The sequence below is a fragment of the Canis lupus genome, chromosome X (assembly GCF_003254725.2).
Source record: "Canis lupus dingo isolate Sandy chromosome X, ASM325472v2, whole genome shotgun sequence".
Lineage (NCBI taxonomy): Eukaryota > Metazoa > Chordata > Mammalia > Carnivora > Canidae > Canis > Canis lupus.
This window is the reverse complement of record NC_064281.1, coordinates 90,239,497-90,261,069: the sequence shown is the minus strand read 5'-3', so window position 1 is coordinate 90,261,069 and position 21,573 is coordinate 90,239,497. Positions and strand designations below refer to the sequence as shown.

Below are 21,573 nucleotides of genomic sequence, written 5' to 3'. Positions count from 1 at the left end.
TCATTTTTGCTTTTGTTTCTTTTGCCTTCGTGGATGTATCTTGCAAGAAGTTACTGTGGCCGAGTTCAAAAAGGGTGTTGCCTGTGTTCTCCTCTAGGATTTTGATGGAATCTTGTCTCACATTTAGATCTTTCATCTATTTTGAGCTTATCTTTGTGTATGGTGAAAGAGAGTAGTCAAGTTTCATTCTTCTGCATGTGGATGTCCAATTTTCCCAGCACCATTTATTGAAGAGACTGTCTTTCTTCCAATGGATAGTCTTTCCTCCTTTATCGAATATTAGTTGACCATAAAGTTGAGGGTCCACTTCTGGGTTCTCTATTCTGTTCCATTGATCTATGTGTCTGTTTTTGTGCCAGTACCACACTGTCTTGATGACCACAGCTTTGTAGTACAACCTGAAATCTGGCATTGTGATGCCCCCAGATATGGTTTTCTTTTTTAAAATTCCCCTGGCTATTCGGGGTCTTTTCTGATTCCACACAAATCTTAAAATAATTTGTTCTAACTCTCTGAAGAAAGTCCATGGTATTTTGATAGGGATTGCATTAAACGTGTATATTGCCCTGGGTAACATTGACATTTTCACAATATTAATTCTGCCAATCTATGAGCATGGAATATTTTTCCATCTCTTTGTGTCTTCCTCAATTTCTTTCAGAAGTGTTCTGTAGTTTTAGGGTATAGATCCTTTACCTCTTTGGTGAGGTTTATTCCTAGGTATCTTATGCTTTTGGGTGCAATTGTAAATGGGACTGACTCCTTAATTTCTCTTTCTTCAGTCTCATTGTTAGTGTATAGAAATGCCACTGATTTCTGGGCATTGATTTTTGTATCCTGCCACGGTACCAAATTGCTGTATGAGTTCTAGGAATCTTGGGTTGGAGACTTTTGGGTTTTCTATGTAGAGTATCATGTCATCGGCGAAGAGGGAGAATTTGACTTCTTCTTTGCCAATTTGAATGCCTTTAATGTCTTTTTGTTGTCTGATTGCTGAGGCTAGGACTTCCAGTACTATGTTGAATAGCAGTGGTGAGAGTGGACATCCCTTTCTTGTTCCTGATCTTAGGGGAAAGGCTCCCAGTGCTTCCCCATTGAGAATGATATTTGCTGTGGGCTTTTCGTAGATGGCTTTTAAGATGTTGAGGAATGTTCCCTCTATCCCTACACTCTGAAGAGTTTTGATCAGGAATGGATGCTGTATTTTGTCAAATGCTTTCTCTGCATCTAATGAGAGGATCATATGGTTCTTGGTTTTTCTCTTGCTGATATGATGAATCACATTGATTGTTTTACGGGTGTTGAACCAGCCTTGTGTCCCGGGGATAAATCCTACTTGGTCATGGTGAATAATTTTCTTAATGTACTATTGGATCCTCCAACCTTTTATTTTCAGGCTGTAGGTGTCCTTATGTCTACAATGAGTCTCTTGTAGACAGCAAATAGATGAGTCCTGCTTTTTTATCAGCCCCAGAGTCTGAAACCCTGAGCCTTTTGATGGGGTCATTGAGCCCATTCACATTCAGAGTTACTATTGAGAGATATGAGTTTAGTGTCACCATGATATCTATTCAGTCCTTGTTTTTGTGGATTGTTGCACTGAACTTCTTCTTAAAGGGGAATTTTAAGAGTCCCCCTTAAAATTTCTTGCAGAGCTGGTTTGGAGGTCACATATTCTTTCAGTTGCTGCCTGTCTTGGAAGCTCTTTATCTCTCCTTCCATTTTGAATGAGAACCTTGCTGGATAAAGTATTCTTGGTTGCATGTTCTTCTCATTTAGGACCCTGAATATATCCTGCCAGCCCTTTCTGGCCTGCCAGGTCTCTGTGGAGAGGTCTGCTGTTACCCTAATACTCCTCCCCATAAAAATCAGGGATTTCTTGTCTCTTGCTGCTTTAAGGATCTTCTCTTTATCTTTGGAATTTGCAAGCTTTACTATTAAATGTCGAGGTGTTGAACGGTTTTTATTGATTTTACGGGGGGGGGGGGGAATCTCTCTATTTCCTGGATCTGAATGCCTGTTTCCCTTCCCAGATTAGGAAAGTTTTCAGCTAGGATTTGTTCAAATACATATTCTGGCCCTCTGTCCCTTTTGGCGCCCTCAGGAACCCCAATTAAACGTAGGTTTTTCTTCCTTAGGCTGTCGTTTATTTCCCTTAATCTATCCTCATGGTCTTTTAATTTTCTGTCTCTTTTTTCCTCAGTTTCCCTCTTTGCCATCAGCTTGTCTTCTATGTCACTCACTCGTTCTTCCACCTCGTTAACCCTCGTCGTTAGGACTTCTAGTTTGGATTGCATCTCATTCAATTGATTTTTAATTTCTTCCTGATTGGATCTAAATTCTGCAGTCATGAAGTCTCTTGAATCCTTTATGCTTTTTTCTAGAGCCACCAGTAGCTGTATAATAGTGCTTCTGAATTGGCTTTCTGACATTGAATTGTAATCCAGATTTTGTAACTCTGTGGGAGAGAGGACTGTTTCTGATTCTTTCTTTTGAGGTGAGGTTTTCCTTCTAGTCATTTTGCTCAGTGTAGAGTGGCCAAAAGCAAGTTGTATTGGGAAAAGGAGAAAAAGAGAGGAGAGAAAGAAGAAAGAAAAGAGAACAAGAAAAAAGAAAAAAGGAAGAAAAAAAGAAAAAGAGAAAGAAAAAGAAAGAAAGGAAAAAAAGGGTGGGGGAAGGGAACAAATCAAAAAGCAAAAAACAAAAACAAAACAAAACAACAACAACAACAACAACAACAACAAATACACGGGGATGTATCTTCTGATTCTGTATACTTTAAGTCCCTTGACTTCCCCTGGAACTTGTCCGTCTCGCTGGTCTTCTGGGGGAGGGACCTGTTGTGCTGATTTTCAGGTGTTAACACTTGGGGAGCTGCTCAGCCCCCTGCCTGGTGCAGGGCTCAGTGGGGGTTGTTTACCCCGTGAGGCCCCAGGAGGAACAATCACAGTGGCAGCGGCCAGCTCTGGAGCCCTGGATTCAGCTCCTGCAGTAGCTACAGAGCTCTCCGTCTGCAGGGCCTGGAGGCTCCGGGGCGGGGCCGCTGATCTGCTCAGCTCGGGTCAGGTGCGTCCTTGCTGTCCTGGGCCCTCCCGGCCTCTGCCTGTCCCGGGGGGAGGCCGGATCCTGGGCCGTGTCCCCGGCACCCTGTGCTCCGGAGCCTGCGCAGTTGGATTCACACTCCCGTCTGCGCAGCCCCTCCGCGGAGCCGCCGCCCGAGCCCCTCCGAGCTGCTCCGGGTCCCGCCGTGCGCGCTGCAGCCCTTTAGGGAGCTCGGCGCACTCTCCTGGGCGCGCAGGTGTCTGTTAGTGTCCCAGGGAGCCCAAGGGCATCCCCGCCCTCCTGGGTCCTGCTCCAACTCCTTGCGAGCCCCTTTCCGCCCGGGAAGGTTGGTGCAGCTCCTGCTTCTCCGGGACGGGGCTCTCCTGTCCTGGGGACACTCACTCCGGCCTTAGCCCGGCTCCTCGCAGGGCCCCTCCCCCTTGGAGGCCTTTTGTGTCTTTATTTCTTTTTCCCCGTCTTCCTACCTTGATAGAAGCCCGAACTCTTCTCACTGTAGCATTCCAGCTGTTCTCTCTTTAAATCTCAGGCTGAATTCATAGATTTTCAGGATATTTTGAAGGTTTTCTAGGTAATTTGGTGGGGACAGGTGATTTGGAGACCCTACTCTTCTGCCATCTTGCCCTTCCTCCTAGTATATGCCTATTTTAAAGTTATTTTTAATTTTTTGATGCTTTAGTATATAAGCTTGTTGAAAATTATTTAAATATTTAAAGTTTTGGAGATCAAGCTAAAGTTTTCAATTACTCATTTCAACAACTATATGTATTATCCTACCACTTGTTTTTTTGACTCTTTGTCTTGGAGAGCTATGTCAGAACATTTAGATATATCTTATTCTCTTTAATTGTTGCCCACTATTACGTAGTATGGTCATGCTATACGTGCATGCAGATACTCTGGTATAGAAAGGTTGTCTCTGATTTGGGGTTTTATGAACATTGCCGCATGGATTGTTCCTGTAAAAATGCCATGCTGTGGACATGTGCAAATGTTTCTCCATGGTAGTTGACAGTGGATAGTATACCAATGACACTGGCTATTGTTTCCCATAATAGATAGTATCCATTTGCTTGTTTGTCTCTCTCACTGGTTGACAAGTTCCTCAAGAGAAGGAAGTGTATTTTATGGTTTGTGTATACTGAGACTTAAACAGAGACTGGCAAGTACGATGTGTTTAAAAAATACTTGTCAATTGAATGAGTCTGGATGCTTTCATTAAACAAGGACTGCTTCCTCACTGTTCCAAAGGCTTCCATACCTCTTTTTTTACTGTGGTCTTAATCCATTGTGTTTACCCAGAGGCCCCCTGAATCTTGAGCCTGGGGCCATATTTCTCTATCTGTTGCTTGAGAAAGACTTCTTAAAGCTATTTGAGCATGATTTTGAAGATACCACCACTTGAGTTAATTTCTTCCCCTTTCTTTGCAGACCTATCTACCTCCATTTCCTGCACCCAGCCTCTTGGGATATACACATTTTTGAACAGCATCACTCTGCAAGTCTCCTCCTTGCAGGTAAGGTAACAGAAGGTCTAGATGACTGCTTATTTTCTAACTATTGTTAATTCTTTGTTCCATGTCTGTAAAATGAAGACAATGTCTATCACTTATGTCCCCCACCATGCATATAGTAAGAAATACTTAGAATATCCTTTGAGACTTTCCAACAGTGGTGCTATACATACCGTATGAGTCAACCAAAGAAAGGTCTGTGTGCACATGTGCCCCATCAGCCCATTGTATTATGACCCTTTACGTCTGAGACTGTATATCATTCTCTTTTTACTGCCTGTACTTTTTACTCATGTATAGCTGTATATGCATTAAATCAGTGCAGTGGATATCATACTTACAAAGGTGTGACCAATATTTCGTTTTGCATGATTGACTATGCTAAGTTCTACAGTATTGGTTTGTTTCAGTCTGTGATACAATGCATTCAATGAGTGCCTCGTTTTTGCCAGTCATTATGCTTGCTGCTGTTGATACAGTTGTGAGCAAGACAAGAGTACCTCTGTTATTGTGGGATTTCAGTCTAGGGATCTCATGGCTGAGAGCTTTGTAAGGGGCTGTGAGGGTGAGACTTCCTCTTGCTCTACTATTACCCAAGGACTTTTCAATCACTTGGTCCCTAGGACAGTCTTTGCAGTCAGGCCTTACATAAAATGCTACCTGATGAAAGGGCATTAGTGACCACCTCTCATGCAGAGTTTTGCAAAGGGAAAGGACAGCCATTGTCTTGTATTATCTGTCATGGTTGGTAGAGATACAGAATATGTTCCTCTAGAACCATTACTCTCTGTTATTCCTTACAATGGCATACTCTTTATTGATGCAACTGAATCATCTTTCAGTACCTCTTACTCATTTCAATGTTTTACCCTAAACTACCCTTCTGTTTCCTATCAAAATTAACTCTTCATTGTCTAAATGCTTGCTACTTTTATACCCATTTCATGGTCTTGCTTGCTTATGCTTTGCCTTCAGCCTGTCTTCCGTTGTTTATTGTGGCCAAACTAATTTTTGTTGCTTTTTCTGTTTTGCTAAACTAATTTTTCTAGCCTTAATCCTACATTCTCAGTGCTACACTGATCCTTCATGCTCTCATCCATTTAAAAACTCACCTCAAGAACAAATGACAGCATGCTGTCTTATGATTGTCTATATTTTCCCAATCAGATTAACCCTTGGAGAGCTGATGCCAGGTATTCTTCTCCTTCACAGTATTAGGTGCAGAATAGGAGATCAATAGAGAAATTTATTAATTTAGGGCTGTATCATGTAAATGACATTTGTGAAGACATGAATGGGTGGGAGATGCTTGACGCAAATGAATGAGGCTAAACCATTGTTTTTGTAACATTTTATTTCATTCTACATTCCAAAATAGCCTCTATGTGCCATGTGTGGTGATAAATTCCGGTGATTCACAGATGAATAAAAATAGGCCCCCTTTCCCTCAAGTATCTCATAATCTAGTTAGACAAAATAGACAAAATTTATTTATTTAACAAATAAATCCAGTATGGTATGATGACTGCTATAATGGAAGTATGCTGGTTGTGCCATGACAGTTCAGGGAAGCTGGCCTTTCTCCATCTAAGAATAGTCAGGGAAGGAAGGAAGTCAGGTAGAGCCAACTTTTGCAAGAGGTATATGATGAAAGTCATATTCAGTTTATTGGAGACATTGAATCCCAGCTACTTCTGAGATCTGTGATCCACCCAAATATCAATAACTGATATCAACTCCAGTCTGATGGGAGGAATATAGTGTCCCTGTGGAAGTATTTAGATGCTATTCAGGCCTTTTGATAACTTCAGTGCAAGAAAGCACTGAGCAGCCAGAAAGCCATTCTTTCTAGAATCTGAGCAACCTGGCACTTCTCAGCTGCAAGGCCCTTTGGATTGGGTGCCAGTTCAATATTAGAGATTTTTGAAGTCTTCAAAGTACACTTAGTAAAACAAAGTGGCAGGTGGAATACAATGTTTTCAGCATTTAAGGTTCTCATTGCTTGGCTAAACTTCATTACCAATATCAACCACCCCTATTGCTGAATAATCATCATCACTCCTTCATTTAGGAATAAACGCTAGTACTGAGTATACAAGGGAAGGGAAATTACATTGGCTTAGTTTGCTTCCACATGCTACATCCAAGGAGGCAAAATTCTATATGACTCTTAACTTACTTCTTGGCTGTACACATTTCAGTACTCTGTGTATGTTAATGTGTGGAGAAACTCTTTATTATGAATTCTTAATGAGCAGCATTGCTAAGAAAGCCACCTTTTGGAGTTGAGCTGCATAGGCAGGAGGCCTGAGTTCATGCTTCCAAACCTTTGGAGACTAATACCCTACCTCCTCTAGAGGCAGTTCATCTTCTGTTGATGTCTGAAATTGGCCATTGGCTTCCCAGAAGCAGCAGTACTATCGAGACAATCCAAGGAGAATATTCACTTTTGGCTGGACTTGTGGGAGAGCAGGTGGTTGGGAGTAATTAAGGTCTGATTCCTGGTGGCCTCTCACCAATCTAATTAGGTGCCCTCCACCACTAATGACTCTCATCCTCATGTTGGGCTATTTAAATCATCAAAGAAAGCCTTGGCCACAAAGATGTGTCTTGTATCACATTCAGTAATGACCTGCTGGGCTCTCTGGTCCCAGAACTCTAGTTTTCATGACTGAGGGCATTTTTAATCACCTGCACGTTCAGCCTCACTCTGGACTCTGGGCCTAGCCCTGGCTGAGATCGCAAGATTTTAAGGTGTCCTAGGACAGTAGCTTAGTTCCATAGGCATTATATTTGACCAGGATTTGATCTCATCTATTCGTCTAACAATTGAGATTCTCCTTTGTTTCTATGACAAAGACCTGTTCTTATACTCTAGTCCTTAAAACTGGGCTTCTATATTAGACACCCAGCCTTGAATCTTTTAGTCCTAGGTTCCAACCTTATTCTTTCTCTAGCCTTCTTTGAAATTTGAGCTGTTTCCCAGGATTCAGTGCATTGGGTTACTCTCTGCTAATTGCTAACAGACAAATAGTTTCTGGATGTCTAATGTTGTGTGCCATCTATACATCGGACTTAACACTGTCTTCTTACTTCTCGATGATTCTCATGTTGACCTTCTGCTTACCTCAACCAGCTATCCCATTCTTTTAGGTTTGTTTCAGAAGAATTCCTCTGGGGGCACCTGGGTAGCTCAGTGGTTGAGCATCTACCTTTGGCTCAGGGCATGATCCCGGGGTCCTAGGATAGAGTCCTGTATCAGGCTCCCCTCAGGGAGCCTGCTTCTCCCTCTGCCTATGTCTTTGCCTCTCTCTGTGTGTCTCTCATGAATAAATAAATAAAATCTTTTTTTTTTAAAGAATTCCTCTGAAGGCCACTTCTCAAATCTTGAGCACTTGTGCTTTTCTTTCTTTCTTTCTTTTTCTTTCTTTCTTTCTTTCTTTCTTTCTTTCTTTCTTTCTTTCTTTTTCTTTCTTTCTTTTCTTTTCTTTCTTTACTTTCTTTCTCTTTAAACATATCAGCACACAAGCACTTATCTGGTTTTGTTGTTGTTATTGTCTCTTAGTAGCTATCACCACCACAATTATCCTCAAGTGTCTTCTCTCATAGATTGACTAGGGGATGAGACTGTCTTAGTTGCCCACGCATTGCTTGTTGACCTCAAAGTCAAGTCTATAGGTCCGGTCCTTTTTAAGGCTTTTACTTTTTTGTTGTTTTGTTATGTTTTACAAGGTGGGGAGAGGCAGAGGAAGAAGAAGAGAGAGAATCTTTCTTTTTTAAATATTTTATTTGTTTATTCATGAGAGACACAGAGAGAGAGGCAGAGACCCAGACAGAGGGAGAAGCAGGCTCCCTATGGGTTGCCTGATGAGGGACTCCATCTCAGGACCCTGGGATCACAGCCCCAGCCAAAGGCAGATGCTCAGTCACTGAGCCACCCAGGTGCCCCAAGAGAGAGAATCTTAAGCAGGCTTCATGACCAGTGTGGAGCCCATCATGGAGCTCAATCTTAAGACCCTGAGATCATGACCTGCACTGAAATCAAGAGTTGGACGCTAAATGATGAGCATCATTAGTGATGAGCCAGAGCCACACTGGCTTTTACTTCTAACAAGATAGGAACCTGTAAACATGGAGTATTAGAAGAGTTCTTATAGACTTTCTCTGTAATTTCTAACAACCTTGCTGTATGGTGCATTGATTTATACTCCTTTCTGTTATTTGTCCCAGCTTTTTCACCGTATTTCCAGTCCCTCCTTCCCCGTTTTATTTGGTAAAAACCTTGCTACAGTGAAAATCCCTTATTCTAGAAATGTTTATGTTCATTTACCTGTTCAACAATTGTTGTGTGCCTATTACATTCTATGCACTGTTATAGACACAAGGAATAGAGTGTTGGAAAAGGGAAAGCACACTCCTGCTGTTATAAAGGTTATGTTTTAGTAGAGATTTCTAATGAACACATTAAGAAGTATACAAGTAAAAAAATTATACACCAGTAAGTGATATGCAGTAAAATAAAAGACTATAATGGGAAAGTGACTGGAAGCTCATTTTTCTGATGTCAGAGGCAGCTTTTCTAGGAGGTGATTTTTGTGCTTAGAATTGAATAACATAATGGAGTCAGGAATGTCAATCTCTGAAGGAAGAACATTCCAGAAAAAGAGAACAACTGGTGCAAGGATTCTAAGACAGCTACAAATTGGCAGTTTTGAAGACAGAAGCATACTTTAATGAAGTGCCTAGTGGATAATAGTGATATAAATAAGCTTCGAGTAGAATCAATAGGACTTGTCCATGGACTAGATGTTAGGAGGTGATGAAATAAAGTATGGCTATGAGATGAGTCCTAGATTTTTCTTTAGATTTATGTATGTATTTGAGAAAGAGAGGCAGAGAGAGGAGTTGGGAGGGGAGAGGAAGAGGGAGAGAGAGAATCTGAAGCAGACTGCTGCTGAGTCTGGAACCCGACATGGGTCTCAATCTCACGATCCTGAGCCAAAATCAAGAGTCGGGTACTCAGCCAACTGTGTCACCCAGGCACCCTAATTCCTAGATTTTTGATTGGCCACTGTGTATATTTGACAATGTTGTTTTCTGAAATGGGGAGGAATAGTGAAGAATGTGTAAAAAGAGAGGGAGGGATGGAGGGAGATTGGTAACTTTTTGTGGACATTTTGTTTGAGATGCCTATCTTATATGCAAATGTCAGGTTATGGTTTAGGGGTAGAGATACAAATTTAACAATGCTCAGTAACCTGATTATATTTCAATCCATGGGATTACATAAGACTACCTAGAAGGAATGTAGCTGTATTTGAGAATACAGCTGGTGCCTGGGTCTGAGCCTTTGAACATTGTAACTTCAAGAGATGTAGCAGAGGAATATTGAGCAGTGTAGATTTAGTAGAAGTGACCAGTAGGAAGAAAGACAAGGGCACAGTATTAAGGAAGGCACAAATAAACGTGTTAAACACTTTTAGAGAAGAGAGTGGCAATCTATGCCAAATGCTACTGAGAAATCATGTAAAGAAAAGAGCAAAACTGACCACTGGATTTTACTACATGGATATCATTGGTGACTTTGACCATAACCATTTCAGTCATATAATGTTGACATAAGCCTGAGTAGAGTGGGCTGAACAGAGAATGGGATGTGAAGGAGCAGAAACAGATACACAACTCTTTGAAGAAATGGTGCTGGGAAATTGATTAGGGCAATTGAGTGTAACTGTATATGTATATCCCATATGTATGGGTATGGCAGGTTAAGATACAATTTTTATTTAATTTTTTAAGATAGGAGACACTATGTCATGTTTGCAGATTAGCATAATCTGGTAGAGTTTCAGGAGAGGACATAGTGATAGGATTGAAATTCTTGATCAGGTAAAGTGAAATGGGATCTAGAGGACAGAAGAGTGGTTCAAATGTAGCCAGTCTGAAGATACTATCAAGGCAAAATAATAGGTAAAATCTTGTCTCATGTGGATATTTTTCATGCATTTTTAAGTCTCTCTAAAAGTAATATACTCATTAGCAGTGACCAGTCTGTGAGCATTTGCTTATGACACCACTAAGATCTCTTAGTTGGACTTTTGCAGATAATCTATCTATCTTACTTTAATCTGGATGTTTTGGCTCCAGGCCTAGTGTGTTATGCAACCAACTTAGCCCTGGCACTCTAGGCTTTGAGCACAGATATCCTAGAGCTTTGGGAAGATCATGTAGGGCTTCAAAGGCACAGTAAAGAGTTTGGCAGCTTTATTGAAATATAATTAACATGTAACATTGTGTTAATTTAATGTGTACAAAGTGATAATTTGATACATGTATGTGTTGCAAAAATGGTTACCATAAGAGGGTTATTTAATACCTCCATCACCTCGCATAATTACATTTTGCATGTGTGTGGTGAAAATATTTAAGATCTACTCTTTCAACAACTTTTAAGTATATAAAAATGGGTTGAAGGACACCAGATGCTTCTTAATAGGAGATTAAGTGATGTGCTTTACCTTTGAAGATGATAATTCTTGCTATTCTGTATTGAATAGATTGGAGGGGGCAAGAATGGAAGTTGACTATGTCCAGAGGACATTGTTGGAATATTTTAGATGAAAGATGGTCACTTGTAACTATGAGTATCCTGGCTGTAGGGATAGAAAGAGGTAGATGGATGTGAGAATTATTCCAACTCAGTTTTATGATTTGATTAAATGATACTACTGCTTAAAGGAAAATTGATTTAATGAAAAGAAATACACACATATTTAAAATTTGAGTTGCTAATCTGTAACTGTGAGATAATTACGTGCTAGGGAAATAACCAATATAAGAGCACTTGGCACATAGTGGGCACTCAATTAAAAAGTGTTAAAACTGTCTTAAAATTTAACGTAGAGCTAAATAGTTGACTTGTTATGGGGGTACTTTGAGAAACCATAAATATAACCTGAAAGCATTACTTGGAACATTTCAAATTAATGGATAAGTTCCAAATCATTAAAATAACTGCAGACTTATTTCCAGCTCAGGCATCCTTCTGCATGGTTGTCTTCCAAGGGATAAATGCGCACACATACACATGCACACACACACACACACAATCATTAAAATTGATTCTGATCATGTATGCATGCTGTAGCAGGTGTACCAAGGGCTCTGCCCATTTGTAATTCTGTCCTTTGGAATTTAAAGAGTAAGGCAGGCTTTGCCTCTGGCATGGAGATATTACCCATTCATTAGGACTGGGCAAACCAAGTTGTTTATATAAGAATGGATCCAAGTATTGGCTTCGTCCTAAAGGCTAACCATTACCATACTAGATTCTGTGATTCTCAGTTTGCATTTTAAAGGACCACTGTAATAATTGGTTATCATAGGAAACCACACAGCATTACTTGGAGAAAAATCAAGACTGTGCAGATTACAGAGCATGTTTATGGTCAGACTAGGCTTGACATTTCTCCAGTGTCTGTTAAAGCGACCATCAAGTTATAGTAGAGGCTTTGTGTTATGGAATATTATGAAAGCAGGCAGGCAAAGTAGGGTGGGGGCCAGATCGTGGAAAGCTTTTTAGATCTTACTAATGAATTTGGACTTAATCCTGATTGCAGCAGGGATCCACTTGAGAATTTTAAGCAGGGGATTTTTTAAAAGATTTTATTTATTTATTCATGAGACACAGAGTGGGAGAGAGGCAGAGACACAGGCAGAGCTGGAGATGCAGGCTCCATGCAGAGAGCCTGACGTGGGACTCGATCCCGGGACTCCAGGATCATGCCCTAGGCCCAAGGCAGGCGCTAAACCTCTGAGCCACCCAGGAATCCCCTTAAGCAGGGGATTTTGAACATGATTTTCTTACAACTTCCTAAATAGAGAATTTTCCTTTACTTACAGTAAGCACCAGGGAGGTAATGTCCCTCAGTGGGCCTTTTATCACTCAGCTCTGGTGGCTCCTTAATATATTTGCTTTCTTATCAAGCCTCATCTCTTATTCCTTTGAATTTGGTGGTGATTTACTAAATGCCTATCATGTGCAAGGCTCTGTGCTAGGCACTTGTTTGCTGTTTGTATAGTAGAGATCTCATGTCTAAATCTTTAGGCAGTAGGAGTTCTGAAGAGGTATCTTGTATAGCAAACTGTATCTTTAAATGCTCAGATTTCATTTTCTTGCTGGGGGTTATTTTGTGGTTTAGGTGATTAACCCAGGGCTGCTAGATCCTACCCATGACTCTGCAGTCACTCCTGCCATTACGCAATGTTATTTCCTTTGCCGGTTTAATACTGCAACTAAGATCAAGTCCAAATGCCTTGGATTGGCTTACCAGGTCCTCATAAATCTGGCCTCAACCTGCCTTTCAGTCTTGTGTTTTCTGTTTTTGAACTTTCACCCTGATGTGTTCTGCATTCAACTTCTCCTAACCAGATTACAGAGCAAGCTTGACTCTGCCATTTTGACTTCCCCTCAGTAGATCATGATATTTCATATCTTTGTACTTTTGTATGACATTGCAGTTGATGACAATGTGTCATATTTGTTGCTTTCTTGGGACTGAAAAAAATTATGTGTTGAATTATATCTCAAACTTGCGTTATTCAAAAATTATAAATTATTTCCAGACAGGGACTATGTAAGGTTTGCCTCCATTTCTCTTCTTCCATTCAGGTCCCTGCTGGGTGGCTGGCTGATAGGAGATGGCCAATACAAATCAAGTAAATGAATGTATGTGCAGAAAATTTAAACTTATTTCTGTATAGCCCAAGCCAGGCAGAATCAGGATAGTGAGTTTGCCAGAGGCCAAGGGGTGTAGTGTAGTAGAGAGAGAAAGGGGGAGGATGTGTAGGGAGAGCCTGCGAGCCAGTGGGTAGAATTTTTGATTATCTACTGTTTTAGATCATCTGCCTCACTGCTTCACTCCATTGGTGTGTATAATTGAGAGCAAGGAATGGATCTTCTAGTTAATTGGCTTTTCTGGTTAACTAGTAGTTGACTGGAAAGTTTTCTTCTTTGGGGAAAAAAAAAACACTGTCTACCATATAGTAAATACTATTTTTCATCAGTGTAGCACAAAGCAAGAAATACAATTCTTTATTACTTGAGGAATCATATCTTTATGAGGATCAATATTTTAATACTAATTTATTGTAAAATCTGGTATTATTTAGTAAATATGTATTAGTTTGTACTTAGTGCAAAGCCTCCTGGAGGATACAAGATGAGTGATACCTGCTGAGTGGATAGGAGCCTGCTGGGTGCTTTGGGAGAGATTCATGGAAGAAATTGCTTGAATGCTGGCACTTGAAGAATGCTTAAGGCTTAGGTCGTGGAGAATGGAAGGGACAGAGATAGATTTCATGTTGTGAAAGTATGAAGCAGCAAGGCTTAAAGAACAGGTTGCAATCAGAGATTAGCTCTAGCTACAGAATGGAGATAAATAAGAGGATGAGCACCTTAGAGCAGAGCTAGTGCAATAGGGGACAAAACTGGAATGTTTAGGGGGTTAATTTGGATAGCTTTGAAGGTCAAGCTAAGGAATGTGGACTTTATTTTGTAGGCAACTGCAGCTGGGAAAAGACTTGATTTAAGCAGATCTCTCCAGCAGACGTGTAAAGGATGTGCTGGAAAGGAGAGACTGGAGACAGAGAAACCAATTAGAAGGTTGTTTCAATAGCCAGTTCATCCATCCATTCACTCATTTACTCATTCTTTCATTCACCAAGCATTAAATGAGCAGCTATTTGGAAAAGGCAGTGTTTCAGCCTGGAGAAACAGCAGGCTAAAGGAATGAGAAAGAGTGAGAAAATTGAAAAGAGACCTAAAGGATAGGGATGCAATTCCAATGTTTCCAGCTTGGAGGATTGTGCTAAAAGTTTGATTGAGGCTGGGCTATAGGAGTTGTCTTCTCCCTGTGGAATACTGTTGACCTTTGCCAGTGTAAAGCATGGGCCACGGGCCAGGCACCGGATTGGGGATAAGGGACCAGGATATCCCCTTTCAGACTCCTTTTCCTCGGATTGCACAGGAATCCTATTAGACTCATTCTTATGTGTGGGGAAAATAAGTCTGATCTCAGATCCCTCTGGGACTTTGGGAAGGGCTTGACTTGGGTCAGCTATTGCTAGTTCCCCTTTTATTGGCTATTGGAAAGGGCAGCATATCTTAAACATCTGCAATGTACCTGTGGAACATCAGGTGGAGGTCTACATTGAGGTTGACAAAATTGTTCTGAATTAAGGAGGAGGATGGTATTAGTGTAGATTATTAGGTACTACATTTTCAGAATTTGGTTATTTGATTTTAGGGGTGACATAAAGGGATGAGTAACTTTGAGGCCATTAATACCATTATCTGGATATATCTTTCCACATATTTATGTCTCTTTTGCCTCATCTGCCAAATGAGGTAGTTGAAATAGATCAATTTGGGTAGGGTGAATAACAGGTATCCTAAAGTCGTCTGTGTCCTTATTCAGAACTTATAAATATGTTATTTTATTCAACGAGGGGCAGGAGTAAGTTTGCAGATGGAATTAAGCTTGTTGATCCGATGATTTTAAAAGAGATTATTTTCAATTAGCTAAGTAGACTCAGTGTAATCATGAGGGTATTAGGTGGGGAGGAGGAAAGCAAAAGAAACAGAATCAGAGAGATGTCATCATTAGAAGCACTTGACCAACCATTGCTGGCTTTGGATATGGAAGCTGGCCACAAGCAGAGGAGTGCAGGCAGCCTCTAGAAGCTGGAAAAATTTTTTCCCATAGAACCTCCAGAAAGGAATGCAGCTCCATCCATACCTTGATTTTAGACCAATGAGACCTATTTCAGACTTCTGCCCTTCAGAACTATAATATAATAAATCTATGTTGTTTTAGGTCAGTAAGCTAAATGTCATTTTTTTACAGCAGCAGTAGGTTACTGCTATGAATTTAGTGACCTCATTTCTTCAAATCTCTCTTAATCTAAAACTTAACAGAGATGCCCATCTTAATCATGTAGTGCAAAAATTATCTCATCTCCATTCTGAGAGAGTTGGATACTATAGAGCCAATGTTGAGCCCTACTATCTTATGCTTAAAAACTTCCAGAGGTGATTCTAATATACTACTTTTGAAAATTACTGTAACCTCTCCCTAAATGTCCATCCAGATGAGACAAAAGAGCCAAACAATAGATTCCTATAGTTGCAGCTATAGAAATTAAGGGGATGAATGAGTGAAAGAGGTGGGTTGTGAAGCCTTGAGGTTGTAACCTCATTTTTGGTTTTCATGTTTTAGAAACCTGCAATAGAATCTCTTGTGTAAATGTTGGAGAGGGTATGGAGAAAGGGGAACCCTCCTGCACTGTTGGTGGGAATGTGAACTGGTGCAGCCACTCTGGAAAACTGTGTGGAGGTTCCTCAAAGAGTTAAAAATAGATCTGCCCTACGACCCAGCAATTGCACTGCTGGGGATTTACCCCAAAGATTCAGATGCAATGAAACGCCGGGACACCTGCACCCCGATGTTTATAGCAGCAATGTCCACAATAGCCAAACTGTGGAAGGAGCTTCGGTGTCCATCGAAAGATGAATGGATAAAGAAGATGTGGTTTATGTATACAATAGAATATTACTCAGCCATTAGAAACGACAAATACCCACCATTTGCTTCAACGTGGATGAACTGGAGGGTATTATGCTGAGTGAAATAAGTCAATCGGAGAAGGACAAACATTATATGGTCTCATTCATTTGGGGAATATAAAAAATAGTGAAAGGGAATAAAGGGGAAAGGAGAAAAAATGAGTGGGAAATATCAGAAAGGGAGACAGAAAATGAGAGACTCCTAACTCTGGGAAACGAACAAGGGGTGGTAGAAATGGAGGTGGGCAGGGGGTGGGGGTGACTGGTTGAAGGGCACTGAGGGGGGCACTTGATGGGATGAGCATTGGGTGTTATGCTGTATGTTGGCAAATTGAACACCAATAAAAAATAAATTTATTAAAAAAAAAGAATCTCTTGTGTAGGAGCTCCTAGGTGGCTCAGTTGGTCAAACATCCGACTCTTGATTTCAGCTCAGGTCATGAACTCAGGACCATGGGATTGGGCTTCGCATTGGGCTCTGAACTTAGCGTGGAGTCTGCTTGTCCCTCTCCTTCTACTCCTCCTCACCCTCAATCAATCAATCAATCAATCAATCAATCAAAGTTTTAAAAGAAGACTCTCTGGGTAGGAGCTGTCTACCTGCTATGCTTATTAAACAAAAAATTTACTGCTGTAGAAAACTTTTGGTAGTATGTAACTATAAAAAAATCTTTTTCTTCTTGTCTTTGCATAAAGCAAATTATATTGTCTTGCTTAACGGTTTTTCTTTTTAGGTCAGCACAGGTTTAAAAAAAATTCTATAGATGAGTCATTTTTACATATTCTCAGTCTTAGAATGTCTCTAAAAATCACTCAAAAATCATTTTTCAAAGAACCATTAGCCAGCATAAAGTTTTGTGAAGTCCCTTTCTTGAACATCATTTATGCTATACACTCAGTAACCCTGAGTAGTTATTAATATTAAATTCTTCTTAGGACAATCCCCCAATACATTTTTTCTTTAGTGATATTCCATTTAAGAACCTGTTTTTGTCAATCATTTTCTACTTCCTCTTAAGAAGTTTTTTTTTTTTTTTTTTTTTTTTTTTACATTTAGATTTGGTTGGCAGCTGGACATTTTCAGGATACCACAAAGATATTTAAATCTTTTTATTGCACAATCTATTTTAAGTGAAAGAAATAGACGAGCAGGGCAGGAAGGATGAAAAAAAAGTCAAGGAGAGGTTCTAAAGTAATCCTGCCAGACTTCCTATTGGTTCTGTTCCAGAAGCACAAGACTTGGGTCAGCCAGACAGGAGCAGTTACCCATCAGTGCAGAAATCAGTCAGTTGGTCAGCCTGTGGCCCTCTGCAGATCCTCAATAGGACAGCTGGCAGAGCCTTAGGGGCAGGGAAATGAGGAATGGGACCTTTGGGTTCGAGGAGTTAAATAGGATTCCTTGTGAAGACAGAAGACAAGGCTGAGCACACAAGGGCTTTGCTTCAAAATGAGGGATAACTGCAGTGATTAAACACTCGTTTTAGCTCATTACCACAGAGGAGTGACAGCCCCAGTGGCAGCATATAAAGCAGGGGAAGTAGACCAAGTTAGAGCAACAGGAAATCAGGCCTTCTGTGTGCCAGCACCAAAGGAGCTTCTGTCATCACAATCTGCCTGTGACATGTAAGTGAGGTCACTTCACATGAATAATGCATGATGGCTAAGAGGGAGGAAAACAAGCTTTCACATCCAGCTGGGGCCTGAAAGTTTGCATTATATTAAAATAGATTATGAAAGGATAGCTCCCCTATATGTCTATGGGATTTCTGCTAGAGTGGCTCCCCTAGTTTCTCCTTTGTCCACTTTCCTATTTAATAGGCAGAACCCTTCCTCACATAGCCACAATATACCAATCCTATTTTTATAGATCAGTCATTAACCATAAGATCTGGCTGGGGCAGTATCCTGGACAGGGATTTAGATGATTTGAGTGCCAGCCATTGTTCTAGCTAATGATGTGATTAAGCAGATCATTTGACCTCTCTGTGAATGGGTACGATGATACCTAATCTTTAGTGCCTTACACATGTATCAAGGATCAAATAGGATGTGAATGAGTATGAATACTTAAAATATATATACCTATATATATAAACCAATCTATGTGCGGGGTATGATGGTTATCATTGTTTAGGCCTCTCCGTCTGGAGTAGATTTGCTTCAGGTCCAGAACAAAGAGGACCTTCCAAAGTAAGTGAATATCATGGATAAATGACCTACATACAGAAGCCCAGAAGGAGGGCAATGTTGTCAGCACTTATAAGTTATCACCATATCAAGCAGTGATTACCTAATTCTATTGTTTTCACAGGCCTGTTCTGGTGCTCAGTGTGGGTCGAATGAGAGCCTCAGATTTTAAATGATAACTAAGTAATTGTAGCTTTTCTTAGTGAGTACCATTTCCCTGGGAATAGTGTATTCCTAACATTTCAAAATGGGAGCAAGCACTTATGCTTCTGCACAAGATTGTAAAACAGGACCAGATTGACCCTTTCCCACCTGATATATACAATGGACAATATAAGTGAAATGATGGTTTTCAAGACACTGGACGTTAGGAAACAAAGTCAGTGATCCCATAGACAACTTCAGCAACCTTTATGACTGCCCTGGATTCCTGCTTGGTGAGACCTTCCAGGTCATACTTCAAGGGGGCACAATCCAGGCAGAGCCCAGTGAAATCTGGGTTCTGTGTTGAGATGGAAATGAGAGTCCAGGGAGACTACCAGAGCTAGAATTCACAGTGCAGAATAATGGGGGAGGAAAGAGTTGCATATAAAGAGAACTCTAGAAAAATGTAGACAACCTCCTTTGAACATTCAGATTAAACCAGATGAGCATTTGTATATAAAGAAATGAGACAGCTGGCAAAAGGAAAGCTCTTAAAGGACAAAAGTTAACAATGCTTGGCACTCAAAGCACTGAGAGTAGTACCTGTTTGTAACAGCTAGGCTGAAGACCTCAAGATTTAAAAGGTATTGGAATAGCGTTCATTCATTCATTTCATTCCTTTCTTCCTTTATTCATTCAGGCTCTACACCCAACAGGGGATTTCAACTCATGACCCAAGGACAATAGTTGCATGCTGTACCAACTGAGCCAGCCAGGTGCCACAGTATTGGGTAGCATAAATGGGAAGATTTCGAGTAGTGGAAACAATAATCCCTAGACTGAATGCTGCTCTGATTCTACCTAACAAATTTTAACATGAAGAGCCAAAAGGATCAAATTGTTCAAACCTAACTGTATCCCAGAATAGTGCTCAAGAAAATTTATACAAAGATAAAAATATCAAGCACTCAAAAAGGAAAAAATCCCAATGCCTGACATGCAATCAGAATTTACCAGTCATATAAGGAAATAGGAAAATTCAATTTAAAATGATGAAATCATCAAAACTGAACAAGAAAAACACAGATATTAGAATCAACAGACAAGAAATGAAAACCTTTATTACAGCTATATTTCTTTTTTAAAAAAGATTTTATTTCTTTATTCATGAGAGACAGAGAGAGAGACAGACAGAGAGACAGAGACAGACACAGGCAGAGGGAGACGCAGGCTCTACGCAGGGAGCCCAATGTGGGACTCGATCCTGGGTCTCTAGGATCATGCCCTGGGCTGAAGGCAGGAGCTAAACTGCTGAGCCACCCTGGGATCCCCCTATAGCTATATTTCTTATGTTCAAGAACTTAAGAGTCATGAAAGATGAAAACATGGAACAACATTGAACTAGAGATGAAAACTACCATATCAGAGATTTAAAATACACTGGATGGGATTAATGGCAGACTAGAGATTGCAGAAGGAAATATTCATTAACTTGAAGATATAGCAATACTAAATATCCACAGTGAAATAAAGAATAGAGAAGAAAATAAAGAACAGTATTAATGAGCTTTAAGATCACTTTAAGAAGTCCAATATACATATAATTTGAAGCTCTGAGAATTAGCAAAGAGATAGAGTCTGAAAAAATAATGGAAGAAATAATAGCTAAAAATGTTTCTAGTTTGATGAAAACTATAAGCCCTTAGATCCAAGATGCTAAGTGAATTTCAAGCCCAAGTTAATTGAACTACCCCAACACCAACGAAATCAAACTAGTTAAATCATTGTTAAAAGAATCGGAGGGGTACCTGGCTGGCATAGTTGGTGGAGCATGTGACTCTTGATCTTGGAGTTGTGAGTTTGAGCACCATATTGGGTGAGTTTGAGCCCCTCTACTGAGGAAAAAAAATTACCTGAAAGTAAAATATTAAAAGGAAAGAATTGGAAAGCAAAGGGAAAAAATATTACATTATGAACAGAAGAACAATGGTACAGATGGCAGCAAATTTTTCATCAGAAACCATTAAAGCAAGAAGATAGCAGATAAACATCTCTAAAGTACCAAAAAAAAAAGAAAAAAGCAAACAACTTATATTTCTATATCCAGTAAAAAATACCTTTCAAAAATGAAGGTGAAATCCTTTTACAGATACACAAAAGCTCAAAGAATTCATCTTCAGTCAGGTCTCACTATTCCAAGTAGGGTCTCTATTCAAGCAGAAAGTGATACGAGATGGAAATCTGTATCTACAGAAAGGAAATCTGTGTCTATACAAACTACTATTTAAATGTACTGTGGAGTTATAGCATATATGAAAGTAAAATATATGGCAGCAAAAGTACAAAGGTCAGGAGGGAAAAATAGAGATATATAATTTGTAAAATCCTTGTATTATACACACAAAGTAATATAACACTACCTGATGGCAGACTGATAAGTTTAAAGATGTATGCTGGGATCCCTGGGTGGCTCAGCAGTTTAGTGCCTGCCTTTGGCCCAGGGCATGATCCTGGAGTCCCGGGATCGAGTCCCACATCGGGCTCCCTGCATGGAGCCTGCTTCTCCCTTTGCCTGTGTCTCTGCCCCTCTCTCTCTCTGTGTTTCTCATGAATAAATAAATAAAACCTTTTTTAAAAAATAAAGATGTATGCTGTAAACCCTAAATATATCACTAAAATAACAAAATAGAGATATCTACTGAGGCAAAAAAAAGTAATGGAATCATTAAAAAAAATTCAATGAATCCAAAAGAAGGCAAGAAATAGAAAAAGAACAAAGAGCAAATGGACAAGTAGTGAATAGCGAGATAATAGACTTAAACTTAATGCTATAACATTATCACATTAAATGCAGATATTTTAAGCATTCCAAATACAGATATTGTTATATTGGGTAAAAAATAAATAAAAACACAAGAACACTTTAAATGTAAAGACAAATAGGTTATACATAAAGATGAAAAAAAAACTTGCTAACAAAATTACCTTGCATATAACATGCTAATCATTAGCCAAGTAAATATATTAATACACAAAGTAGAT

General features: G+C 39.9%; 1 long non-coding RNA gene across 2 annotated transcripts in view; it reads left to right on the top strand.

The window, feature by feature from the left end:
- Positions 1–4,488: 4,488 nt before the first annotated feature.
- The window catches only part of LOC112649535 (uncharacterized), a 158,909-nt gene continuing 141,824 nt past the window's right edge, over positions 4,489–21,573 (top strand). For both annotated transcript variants that reach the window (XR_004813073.1, XR_003129608.2), the window contains exon 1: positions 4,489–4,577. This is a non-coding gene — a long non-coding RNA (uncharacterized LOC112649535). The remainder of the gene's footprint in view (positions 4,578–21,573) is intronic.